Source organism: Alligator mississippiensis, chromosome 5 (genome assembly GCF_030867095.1).
Source record: "Alligator mississippiensis isolate rAllMis1 chromosome 5, rAllMis1, whole genome shotgun sequence".
Lineage (NCBI taxonomy): Eukaryota > Metazoa > Chordata > Crocodylia > Alligatoridae > Alligator > Alligator mississippiensis.
In genome coordinates this window covers 70,107,712-70,119,114 of record NC_081828.1, presented here as the reverse complement: position 1 = coordinate 70,119,114, position 11,403 = coordinate 70,107,712, and the positions used below count along the sequence as shown (strand labels likewise).

Here is an 11,403-nt window from a genome sequence, read left to right as displayed (position 1 = left end):
ACCTCCTGGATACTAAAAATCATGGACTAAATATAGACATTGGATTTATGACACATTATAACCTGCCTGACATATGACTCCCCAGGTATCTCTCCACTTTCATCCCCCTTCTCTCTCTTCCCCCCCCCCTCCCCAGCCTGTCTCTCACCCATTGACTCCTCAGTCTACATTTTCACTGACTACCTGTGTTGTATGCATACCAGCCCAGCCGCTGGCTTCTTTACTTTTCATTCCATCCAGGAAGAGCACACACCAACTGCTGAAACTTCCTTAGCCTGACAAAGGGTTTTTGAACCTGAAAGCTTGCTGAATAACTGTTTTCCATCTATTTAAGTTGGTCTAATAAAAGATATCAGATTCACCCAAAGAGACTTGTGTACCCAAGGGCTCTGGTAGGTGTTCCTTCTTGCCTGCTACAACTTGATCTTATTTTGACATTGGCACCCAGGAAGGATAACTGGAGTCTCTCTGGGTCAAAATACATGGGGAATGTGGCACAGGGGACATCATGGTAGGAGTCTACTACAGACCTCCTAACCAGAAACAAGAGCTGGATAGTGACCACGAGCTGATCACTTTTACTATCCATCACAAAGCTGGCAAGTCAGTCAGCAATACAGAAGTCCATGACTTCAGGAAAGCTGACTTTGACAAGCTCAGGAGGCTCGTTGTTGAGGCCCTAAGGGACCATGACTTGACAGGAAGAGGAGTCCAAGAGGAGTGGTTGCTCCTCAAGGGAATGATCCTGACAGCAGAAGAGATGACCATCCCATCTCGGAGGAATGGTAGCAAAAAGGCTCAGCAACTCCCTTGGCTCAGCAGGGAACTTGGGGACATCCTACACCTCAAAAGAGAGACTTATAAGAGATGGAAGGCTGGAATTACCACCAAGGAGGAGTACTCAGCACTGGTCTGTACCTGCAGGGAGCAGATTCATAGATTCATAGATGTTAGGGTCGGAAGGGACCTCAATAGATCATTGAGTCTGACCCCCTGCATAGCAGGAAAGAGTGCTGGGTCTAGATGACCCCAGCTATATACTCATCTAACCTCCTCTTGAAGACCCCCAGGGTAGGGGAGAGCACCACCTCCCTTGGGAGCCCATTCCAGACCTTGGCCACTCAAACTGTGAAGAAGTTCTTCCTAACGTCCAATCTAAATCTGCTCTCTGCTAGCTTGTGGCCATTATTTCTTGTAACCCCCGGGGGCACCTTGGTGAATAAAACCTCACCAATTCCCTTCTGTGCCCCCGTGATGAACTTAAAGGCAGCCACATGGTTGCCTCTCAACCTTCTCTTGCGGAGGCTGAAAAGGTCCAGTTTCTCTAGTCTCTCCTCGTAGGGCTTGGTCTGCAGGCCCTTAACCATATGAGTGGCCCTTCTCTGGACCCTCTCCAGGTTATCCGCATCCTTCTTGAAGTGTGGCACCCAGAATTGCACGCAGTACTCCAACTGCGGTCTGACCAGTGCCCGATAGAGGGGAAGTATCACCTCCTTGGACCTATTCGTCATGCATCTGCTGATGCACGATAAAGTGCCATTGGCTTTTTTGATGGCTTCATCACACTGCCGACTCATGTTCATCTTGGAGTCCACTAGGACTCCAAGATCCCTTTCCACTTCCGTGCCACCCAGCAAGTCATTTCCTAGGCTGTAGGTATGCTGAACATTTTTCCTCCCTAGGTGCAGCACTTTGCATTTCTCCTTGTTGAACTGCATTCTGTTGTTTTCTGCCCACTTGTCTAACCTGTCCAGGTCTGCTTGCAGCTGTTCCCTGCCCTCCGGCATGTCCACATCTCCCCATAGCTTTGTGTCATCTGCAAACTTGGACAGAGTACATTTCACTCCCTCGTCCAAGTCACTGATAAAGATAGGAAAGCCAAGGCTGCAACCGAGCTCCATCTGGCTTCACATATTAAGGACAACAAAAAGTCCTTTTTCAGATATGTAGGGAGTCAGAAAAAAGCAAGGGTAACATTGGACTCCTGCTGAACAAAATGAGACAGATGATAACCGACACCCAGGAAAAGGCCAACCTGCTTAATGGATACTTTGCATCGGTCTTTCGTCAGTCCAATGGGACCGCCTTGACTAGCAAGACATGGGACGGCCAGGGTGAGGGCGTATTTATACCCAGCTTCAGTGTTGATGTAGTAAAGGATCACCTTGAGAGGCTGGACACCTTCAAGGCAGTTGGTCCCGACAGATTACACCCTAGCGTACTCAAGGAGCTGGCAGATGTCATAGCCCAACCATTGGCAAAAATATTTGAAAACTCATGGCGCTCGGGTGAAGTACCTGAAGACTGAAAGAAGGCCAATGTGGTACCCATCTTCAAGAAAGGGAGGAAAGTAGATCCTGGGAATTACAGGCCAATCAGCTTGACCTCAATCCCTGGTAAGATTCTTGAGAAAATTACCAAGGAGACTCTTCTGGATAAACTGGCTGAGGGCAACATCCTGAGGGATAACTAGCACGGGTTTGTCATGGGTAGGTCTTCCCTGACCAATCTCATCTCATTCTATGATGAGGTGATGTATCACCTTGACAAGGGAGAAGAGATTGATGTCATATATCTGGACTTTAAAAAAGCCTTTGACCTCCTCATGGAAAAATTGACCAACTGCGGCCTCGGCTACACCACAGTCTGATGGCTGGGAAATTGGCTCCAAGGTCAGACCCAGAGAGTAGTGGTTGATGGCAGTGAATCATTATGGTGCTCCATGACCAGTGGCATCCCCCAAGGCTCTGTCCTTGGACTGGTTCTCTTTAAAATCTTTATCAACGATGTGGACACTGGTGTCAGAAGTACACTGGCTAAGTTTGCCAATGACACTAAACTTTGGGGCATAGCATCCACACCTGAGGACAAGCTAGTGATCCAGGCTGACTTGAATAAACTTAGTAAGTGGGCGGACACAAACCTGATGACGTTCAATACTGATAAATGTAAGGTACTCCACCTCGGGGGAAAAAAACTCACAACATACTTATAGGCTCAGCAGTGCTATGCTTGCTAGCACCACTGTTGAAAAAGACTTGTGGGTCATGATTGACCACAAGATGAACATAAGCCACCAATGCGATGTTGCAGCTGGTAAAGCAAACCAAACTCTGGCTTGCATCCATAGACGCTTCTCAAGTAAATCTCAGGATATCGTCCTCCCGCTGTACTCAGCCTTGGTGAGGCCACACTGGAGTACTGCATCCAGTTCTGGGCTCCGCAATTCAAGAAGGATGTCGAGAAGCTTGAGAGAGTCCAGAGGAGAGCCACATGTATAATCAGAGGGCAAGAGAATAGGCTTTATGGAGAGAGTCTGGGAGCCATGGTACTCTTAGTTTGGAAAAGTGCAGGCTCAGGGGGGACCTGGTGACTGCTTATAAGTACATAAGGGGTGTACATCAGGGTCTGGGAGAATGTCTGTTCACCAGAGCACCCCAAGGAAAAACAAGGACCTATGGTCATAAACTCCTACAAGACCACTTTAGGCTGGACATAAGAAAAAATTTCTTTACTGTCTGAGCCCCCAAGACATGGAATAGACTCCAACCAGAAGTGGTGCAGGCACCTACTCTGGACTCATTCAAGAAATGCTTGGGTGCGTATCTTGCTGGGATCCTTTGACCCTTGCTGACTTCCTGCCCCTGGGGTAGGGGGCTGGACTTGATGATCTTCGAGATCCCTTGCAGCCCTAATGTCTATGAAATCTATGAAATTTGTTGGGAGACAGTTACCTGCAGGTGACTCACTGGGTCTCATGCCCTGGCTTCCTTGTGGGGCTCCAACTTCCCCTATACCTCACCCTTACCACATCCAGGGCCTGAACTGATGTCCATGTCTTGATGTCTAAGGCTACAGATGATAACACAATCACCTGTCAATCAACAGTCTTTGGTAACCACTCATGTGAGAAGCCATCTTCACAAAAGCCATCTCTGAGCAGGAAGCTCCGTTCTACAGCTCTTGATGATTTGCGTATGAATCAGTAAACTTAACAGTCTCCTCCTTGAGATAATAATTCCAAACAAATGCATAAAATGCAAACTATAACTAAAATATCAGCTGCCACTGTTGCACGCTCCGAAGTACTTTACCCAGGCCCACTTGCTCCGTGGTGGAGCCTCTTTTACTTTTATTAGTCCTTTTCCTTTTAGCCTCAGTTAGTTGGGGTCAGCAGGCCCTCTAGCCCTTCACTGCTTCACCACAGTGTTATTACGGCACTTCCAGGTGAACTGTCATCCCCCTCCACTTCACCTTTCTCCCCAGCCCCATCTGACCTGGGTCCATTCTCTCCCCATGTGCACTCGCTTGAACTCCAGCTGCTCATCCCACCCTCTTCATCTGTTCCTCTTCAGGTGTGGCACTCCTGCCTCCTCTGCTCTGCACCACCACGTCAATAGCCATGTCCCAGCTCCCTGCTGGTCTCTCGTCTGGAGTCTTCCCATGGCATGCCTCTCCGGCCAGACTCCACTCCATTTCCAAAGCCTCCCCGAAGCATAGCACTTCCACCAGACTCCTCCCCACTTTTGGAGTCCCTCCACCATGCCGAATGCCTCTCCATCTCTTTGTCACTCCAATTCACAGGGCCACGCTGCTCCGGAATTGATGGGCTGGAGCCTGACATGCCAGAGCCAGTTTGCCACTCGCACTTGCCACCTGCACTAAGGTAAGTGACAGGAGTGACCATAAAGGGCTCTCTTCTGGGCTTTCTCATCCCCTTTTTCTTCCCCCTTCACACCCCAGTTATATGTTTCACCAATAAAACAAAGAGTAAAATATATGCAAGAATGATAAGATATTTAAAAAACAGATCCTGTGAAGAAAGTAAGTATATAAGTAAACAAAATATGTTTATTTATTCTAGAAAAGAGCAGACTGAAGAGGAGCATAGTAAATGTCCTATACGTAAAATTTTTATAAAAAAGAACATTAAACAGGTGGTCTCCAAGTACTCTGGGGGCAGGACAAGAAGTATCTTAATGTACAGCAAAATAGATTTTGATTACGAAATACTTCATCACAAAAAGGATACTTAAGTACTGGAATGCATCAATAAGAGTATTTCCCTTCATTCATAGTACTATGAAACAGCTCAGGCAAAAATATGGTAGGAATGATGTAAGTATACTGAGCCACTTTAGAGCAAGGCACAGACTAGAGAAACTTTTGAAGTTTCTTATAGTCCTACATGTCTATGATTTCCATAACAATATGATTTCTACCATAAGAGGATAAAAACTAAATCAAATGTTTCAATAAGTTAAAAATGACATATTTTGTCTGGATTTGAAACTAAACACAATTTTTAATCTAATAATTCCCTATGCAATGAAAACTCTTGACTAGATCAGCTCTTGACTAGACTAGATCAGCTCTACATCTTATCTGAATGAATTTTTAGTTTTAGTTTTATGTCTATTTTTGTGGATATAATTTGCAAACATTTTAATAATAGACAAATAACACTTGTCCATTTGCAAAGGATATCAAGAGCCCTTATGGGCCTTTTCTGATGTCCCAATGCTGATGTCACTTAATCCCACTTTACCAGCATTCTTCCATTGACATCACTGGAGTTCCTCTTAATTTGTGTGAGTAGAAAGATATCATATGCAGGCTTTAGTTTTCTATGTCTCTGTTTCACTGTCACTGCCAACCTATACATTACACCAAGGGTATGTATGTTTATACCTTAAATTTCACAATACAAGCAGCATTTTAAGAGGAATTACCTTACAGACTGAAAAAAGCAATTGCCAGATAACGAGTAATGCGACCTTTTGATTTAAAACATAAAGAATGTGAACATAGAAGTATAACATATAACAAATTAAAATGACTTTCAATTCACTGATTAGTGGGGTCTACTAAATCTAACTGAGCAATCAACATTTCTTTCTCTTCCTTGTCTACTATATAACACTATTATTTACACTTCTAAAAACCTGTGATTAAGAGCATTCTTCCCTACAAACATACCTAGCACTAATTGGTTTTCTTTGATGAAGTTCAGCTGAGCCAAAACTGTGTGATTTCAGCTGCTAACTAGAATTTCAGAGTTCAGGGACACACCACTGCCTCTGGGATGTGAGGAATGAATCATGCTCCCACTGAGGTAAATTATTATTATTGTGCATTATTATTATCTGTTGTGTGTATGGAGCCAACAATGAGCTAGGTGATATAGGGATTATTAATAAGATGGGGAGGAAGTTCCAAGTACAAATTACCCTGTGCCCATGCAGAAGGAAAGCCAACTGCCTCATCAGGTGTAGTATACATGTATGCATTGCAAGCGAGTAAAAAGAAAAATATTAATGCTCATCCTGCAGCTACATTAAATATTGTATGGAATTTACTGGTGTTGTAGAACCCCTGTGACACTTTTGCAGGTTTATAGAGGCGACATTAATAGAAAAGAACATCACAGGGGGAACCAGCTAGTTCATGAACTAGTATTCAAGTCAGTTGAGCCTTTGCAGAAATGGCCTTAGCTTTTCTTAGGTTCACCTGTAATTTGAGTTTCTGGTGCTGTAAATACTGTCTATTCCAGAAAAGGATGAAATAACCGCCCCCACCTCCATCAGATCAAAGGAGAAACCAGCAGCTCCCTTCTTTAAATGAATACATTAGTTAACTTTATATTGTTTGAACATAATTATCATGATTTTAATGGCTGTGGATTACAAATAAATAGTGGAACTAGAAAAAATATTTTCTAAATGCAAACAAAAAAACACATACAAAACAGATAAAAAGTACTAGCAATAAAAATGCTCTATTGTTAACTGCAGCTTCTTGAGTTCCAAACTGCAGGGGGAAAAAAGAATCCTCATTAATACACTTAGCAACATATGCAGCATACCAAAAAAAATCATCCAGGTGGAATGTATGAATGATTGAGAGAAGGATCACTGACATTTTCCTTTAAGGGAATTTGAATCCATGTCATCTCAATATAGAAATAAAATAAATGGCTGTGCTTTCCCAGTCCCAGGGCTGTGCTGTGAACATGTACAGGAATATTGTTAGGCCCAGTTACGCACTTTAGATTGGGTTAACCTCTCAGGCAAACTAACTTTAGATCAGGGGGGTCCAACCTTTTTGAATGTGGTGCCAGATCACAAACTATTTATCACCCAGTGGGCCGGCGAGCCATATTCAAAGACCTCACAGGAAGCGGTATCACATCAGGAAGTGATGTCATGTGACCTTTGACACCAATGAAGTTGCAGGAAGTGACAATGAAATGGGCCTGGAAATGTGGTTTAAAATCCAAAATAAAAACAATATAAAAGCAACAATGAAATAATACCAAACACTTGACTAAAATAAACACTGTCGCATAATGAAAGAAGCATAATGCAAGTCAACAGATCAAATGTGGAAAAGATATCAGCCAGAGTAGAAACTAATCAAAGGTGGAGGGATGTGTCTTGGCAGGAGACACCTGCGCAGCGCTTTGCAGCCTCTGCCGCTCACTGCCTTGCAAGGGGCAGGTGGGAGGGGAGGGAGGAGGGAACGGGGGCTCCTCAGTGCTTCCAAGAGGCTGCGAGAGAGACTTGCGACTCAGCTGGGCACGGCCGCAGCTGCAGCCGGGCACAGAGTGGAGCGGGGCAGGGAGAGTTTCTGCCACATGCCAGAGCCCCAGTCTGGGCTCCTCCTTCTCCTCCCGGCCACAGCCTCCCCAAGAAATGCGGGAAAGGCACCCTCCACTCCGCTGCTGCCCACCTCGCTGCCCCAGTGGCTGCGTGTGCCCGTGCTGCCTCCTGTCCTCAGCAGTACATGAGAAGCGGCCCCCTCGGGACTCAGGGCCGTTAGGAAGCTGCTGAGGGCCTGGGGGAGGGACACAGGGTTTCCCATCGCAGCACCACAGGCCACAGAAAATGCCTTGGCGGGCCGCATGGAGGCCCGCAGGCCATATGTTGGACAAGCCTGCTTTAAATAAAGCACACCATTTTAAGGTGACCAAAGCCCTGCGAAACACCTGCACACCTGGCCACTTAGATCAACCTAGTCATGGTTATGTTGAACTACAAGTAATGCTTGTACATACCCAAAGGTGCCAGCCTGTCCTACCTTGAGCTAAACTGAGATAGCAGAACATGTAAAAAACAACATTCTGTGGAAATCACAAACAAAAGTTGATAAAAGAAAACCTACAGGTGCGATTCGCAACTAAAATGAGAATAGGCAGTCAATATTCTCATCACAAGAAAAATCACATTGTTTAAGTCTACTTCTCTTTTCTCTTTGAAGTTATTGGGAGCAAGACTGGGCCCACGATTTTCTGATCAGACTGAGGTTACAATTATTTATTGCTTCCATTACAGTAGCACCTAGAAGCCACAAACAACATTTATGCTCCAAGTACAAGTCAAACAGACAAGCTGGACAAAAGAAGAGGGGAAGACCGAACAGTGTGAGGCAATGATAGTATTGTTTTGTTTTGTTTTGTTTTTCCTATTGCTCTCATCCATAATTTCTATCCAATGTAAAGGGAAGGGTAGAGGAGGCTCAATGAGGCAGTAAAGGAACAGAAAAGTCCTTGTACCCTAACATATACCTGACACATGGAAGATATTGAATTTTAGCCGATTTTTTTAAATGACATCTTCATATTTCCCCAAGCAGGAAGCAACTGTGACTGTCTGAAACCTGAAATCCTGCTCTTGCCTTTGTTTCAAGATAATTGGCATCATCACAGATCCTCACAGGAGGTGAGAGGCTTCATACCAGCTATGAACTGACTGCTCAGAGGAATTTTCCATCTATTGACTCCTCTGTGAAATCCTATGAAATACGAACTTTCATTTCTACCCAGGAGAACTTTTACACTCTTTTCTCCAATGCTTGATGAAGGGTGTTTGTGCCTGACAGCTTGCAATTAAAGACTTTTTTGCAAAAATGTTGTTGGTCCAATAAAAGATATCATCTCTACTATGAGTCCTGATTTCCCCGTACCCTAAAGCATTCAGAAATCATGGGTTTGGCCCATGAAGAAACAAGATTCACTTTAAAGTCTTATGGGGGTTGGTTTTTTGTTTGGTTGTTTTTTGTTGTTGCTGTTGTTGTTTTTAATGATAGATCCTTTTCACTTTCCGTGTAGTTTCTCAGCTTTTCAGAGGTCTCATTTTCAGGTCCACAACCAGGAAGACTAGAAACTTACAATTTATTTTTAAATGGAAGTGAGGTTTCTTACATAATGAGAGAAGGAGCTGTTGTTGTGTTGTGGATTTCAGAAACATCAGAGGGAGCCGGAAGAGAAACTGGGAGAGAGAGAAAAAGAAAAGAACAAGGCACACAGACTGCAGCACTGCAAGTTAACCCCATCCAAAATAAATTGACTAGATATACCACCAGCTGCAGGTCAGGACTTAGAACTGAATATCCCAATTTTTTTATAATTGAGAAACAGCCCCAAACTTTTCTGAACTTAACTTTAACTTTGTATTCCCAGGTTGTATCAAGTCAGTCTCCAAGATCCTTCCTGCTTGTCCTATGACCAGCTTCTTCCTTTCTTCTTTCTAACTCCATTTCTATAGTTCTCAGGCTTCTCTGTTCCCTACCCTATATGCCCCTCATATTCCAGGCCCTTTTTTCTTCATATCTGTAAAGGGGTGCTGATCCAGGTGCTGTTTTGCTTTGTCTCGGGAACTTCTAGTACTTGAGTCTTGTGATCCCCGGGTTATTCTGAGGCTTTCTCCAAAACAGCTGACATCAGGCTCTAAAGCATTCCAGAAAACAGAGTATGGGGGTACATGGAGTACATCAGAGATGCAACTGAAAAGAAACCAAGGAAGGAGAGAGGAAATGTCTTAGGAAAGCAAAGAAGCTAAGTTGGGGAATGGGTGGAAATGAAGTATAAAGGAGATGGGGAAGCTTCTTCCATAATTTAAATGATAGATGGTTTTCACATAAAAGAAAAGTTTGCTTGGCTGTTTTCTTCTTAGAAACCCCCAAGTCTGTTATGTTTGTCTTTAAGAAGAAGTGTGTGTGGGTGTGTGTGTGTGTAAATGTTGTACAATGGCAGAGTTTCCTGGGAAGGCTGTTTTATTTCAGTTTTGCCATCCTGTGAGCTAAGAGTGGATCTAGTTAAAGCAACTAGCCTGCTGTGATCTGCCAGTATAAGAGAAATGAGTAATTAAAAGGCAAAAGTGCTGACACAGACTTATGGCTTGGAGACCAGCAAATACCAAGTACTGCAAAGTGCTGCATAAAGTACTTTAAATGAAGAGATTACAAAGATCATAGGCTCCTGCAAATTTCTATTTTGACAGGCAGTAATTATCATCTAGCAGCAGCAGTAAGGAGTAAGCCACAGCAGGTTGCAACATTAATAAACTGTGTGGTTTTAGGATCACTGAAATACAAAATAATTTGTATTTTACATAAAGTTATTTTAGGTGTACAGTATTCCTTTTATAATGACATGCTGGGAAGCAATCCTCCCCTCACATGGGGTGTGGTTAAAATAGTGTAATGCCAACTGTGCTGGTGTTTAAAATTTGCCACTGTTTCATACCATGGTTTAGGTAGAGCAAGATGAAAAGAAAATAGGTTTAGCAGGTTACTGATCTTACTTCTCAGAGAACTGCCCTAGATAAATAGGCTTGAAACAAGAAGCATGAGATCAGTATTCATATCATTGGTGTTACTGTTTAACAGTACCAGAAATCTGATTTCATGAAGTAGCCTGAGATCATGCAAGAAGAGAAAGGACAACTTAGATGTTAAATCTAGGTTTTTAAGGAAGTTAATTTCCCTCAGAGTTTAGTGAGATATGTGTAGAGAAAGAGTCATACCTTCCAGTGGAAAAATTGGTATAGCTTCAACAGAGCTATGCTGATTTACATTGATTTACATCAGCTGAGAATCCAGCCTATGATATTAACAGAAGCTGGACAGGTCATTTAAAAATATATAGTAGTTGGTATTATATGACTACAGAAAGCGGTGCCACCTCAGTTTTGCATGCTTCTTTATAAAACATAGATATTTAAACTAAATTATATAAAGCATCCTATGAAAACATGTAACTTTTCTTTATTGCTTCAGCAGACTCAAAACATTATAACTGGCCCAATTCTAATTCTGTGAGATACACAAGCTCAAAGCTTCTGAATCCCTTACAGGCCAAATTACATACTACAAATTACCAGCAAAAAAACCCCAGCAGAGTCTCCCTGTGCCTGATGAAGCAGGGTTGTGTCCGAAAGCTTGCAAAGAACTTTTTTTCCATCTATATATTAATAAAAGATATTACACCTACCCAAAGAACCTTGCCATACTACACATTAAAGACTTGTGTATCAAGGCTTAAAATCTCTAAACTTTCATTTCATTCCTTCAGTAGGATATTTCTCTCAGTTCACAGAAGTTCTGAAGTTTGGGGTGAAACTA

The 11,403-nt window shown here is 43.2% G+C and overlaps 1 long non-coding RNA gene across 1 annotated transcript; it reads left to right on the top strand.

Annotated features, from left to right (window-relative positions):
* Window positions 1–6,032: 6,032 nt before the first annotated feature.
* LOC132250629 (uncharacterized) lies at window positions 6,033–8,910 on the top strand. The gene is made up of 3 exons (XR_009462223.1): window positions 6,033–6,115; window positions 8,334–8,422; window positions 8,635–8,910. It is a non-coding gene; the product is annotated as an uncharacterized LOC132250629 (long non-coding RNA).
* Window positions 8,911–11,403: the final 2,493 nt, after the last annotated feature.